Below are 2,308 nucleotides of genomic sequence, written 5' to 3' on the forward strand. Positions count from 1 at the left end.
CACATGGTCACTATGGGTCAGAACTGACTTGATGGCACTTAACAACAACATCACGTTTAGAGGGTTTTGGTTTTTTTTTTTTTTTAATCACTTTACCTTCTACTTCCAAAATTATGAAATAGCCTTGTTATAGTCAACCTCTCTGCCTCTTGTCCCCCTTCTCACTCTGTAGCAAGAAAAATATTTTCATTTTTGAGAGTTTCATTCCTCACTCTGGTCTTCATTTTGTGGTTTTGAACGGCAAATAACATTGAATACTTCATAACCACATGGAAATGTTAACAAAAGAGTTTTAAATGATCTAAATTATTATTAGAATTATAGAAGGTTAGAGATAGGAAGGGTATCTAATATCATGAATACCAGCTCTGCTTTTGGATCTGAATCCTTGAATTATGGGGAGGTCTACAGACATGATGTCTTTAGCTGTCTTTCGTGAGCAGTCCAGCTACTACTAGAATAAGGTCTTTATGACTGGCTTACCTCCTTTCCATCACTCTGGCTTACTTTGTTTTGTGCTTTCATGTGGGGGTACTCCTGGAGTATGAATGCTCATCATTGACTTTTAGCAGCAATAATTGTGTATCTGGACTGTGAACCACAAGTTGCTCCTTGGAAACCCTATACAGGGTAGCTGTGAGTCAAAACCAACTCGATGGCACTTCACAACAACAGCAACAAGGTAAAATTATTAGAAACTAATTTATGATACAACTTCCAAACAAATGTTTCCATTTGAAGATATCAAATCAGTTCACTTCCAAAGTGATTACTACTGTCCAAAAATCCTACTTGGGAACTCCTTATTTAAAGCTTCTTTCATCAAAACATCTTTAAGCAATTTAGAGATGATGCCAACACTGTTGTGGGATACTGGCATTCTGTGGTTTTCCTCAGAGTTGGAATACAGCTGCTATTGGTAGTATTTCAGTAACATGTTAGCAACAGCTAAGGTCTAGAGGGATCAACGGCAAAAAATACTTTTATTTCTAATCCTTTATTATATAAAAAAAGGATAAAAGCAGACTAAAAGACAAAAAGCAACACTTAATAAGACTGTTTTAGAGATCTGACAACATTTCTAAAGCAATAAATCAACAAATAATGCAGTTATTATGTGTCATCAAGTTGGTTCCGACTCTTTGCCACCTTGTATAGGTTTGAACTGTTGACCTGAGGTTAGCAGTCCAATGCTTACCCTACGGTGCCATACCAGGACTACCAATGTTTACCACATTCTGTTTTCCAAAATGTGTGCTACATGCTTTGTGGGCATATATCACTTATTTCCTATTGCTGTTTTATAATGTTCTATTATTGGCTCATCTTAAAGAATAGGAAACTTGAAGCTGAGAGTGATGATACAACATACTAACTCAATACTGAGAAAGTGGTGGAGTTGGAACTTGAACTCCATGCTACTGCTCAAACTTTGTCCCTTAAACATTCCATATATCTAAATCCATCCCCGTACCAGCTTTTTTTTGTTGTTCAATTTATATTTTTGACCTGCTGATTTGGGTTCCTCAGCTCCTAAGACCACACAGGTGAGGAGAATCCTTCAGACTGACATCTGAACCACCAATTTGGGACTTACTGGCCTCCACAGTTGCGTAAGCCATTTCCTTCAACAGTTGTGAGTTCTGTAGGATGTTGCAAAACATTGGGACATGAGATGGGGAGGAGTAATGATTGATATTAAGGATTATGAAGTGGTTTATCATGTTGGAAAACTTGGACATTTGGGGTATTTTTAACATCTACCTCATAGGGACAAGTCTTGTGCTGATCTTTCTAAAATAAATTATTCATGCAACATCCCACGACTATATGGTAAGCATTTTCTATAAAGAACACTGTGTGGAATATATGTAATTCAAGCAAGAATAAGCTTTCAACTATAGAGCATTATCTTTTAACTATAAAGTATTATGTACACAGAAAGTAGTATAAAACTAAAAATAACAAGTGTGACCACTCCCTCGACTTTCTCCAATAAAAAGTTGATTTTCTAAGCAGACTGGGAAGCAATATTAATAAAAGAAGTGACATAATACACTTCTGATAATAATATTGTATGTTTCTGGAGGTTCATGAACTTGCCCCAAATTATACTACACAACAGTGGAGAGAAAACTGTGTTCACAGTTCGAGTCTCTAACACATCCAGCAGGAGACAAGAGGTGAGTGCTTGAGAACACACCAAGAAACAATCATCAATTAAGCATAGATATGACATAAGGAGCTCTGGTAGCCTAGTGGTTACGAATCGGACTGTGAACCGCAAGGTCAGCAGTTCGAAACTACC

The 2,308-nt window shown here is 36.9% G+C and overlaps 1 pseudogene; it reads left to right on the plus strand.

The window, feature by feature from the left end:
- Positions 1 to 1,670: 1,670 nt before the first annotated feature.
- The window catches only part of LOC102833519, a 2,867-nt pseudogene continuing 2,229 nt past the window's right edge, over positions 1,671 to 2,308 (plus strand).

This window comes from Chrysochloris asiatica, unplaced genomic scaffold, assembly GCF_000296735.1.
Source record: "Chrysochloris asiatica unplaced genomic scaffold, ChrAsi1.0 scaffold05743, whole genome shotgun sequence".
Lineage (NCBI taxonomy): Eukaryota > Metazoa > Chordata > Mammalia > Afrosoricida > Chrysochloridae > Chrysochloris > Chrysochloris asiatica.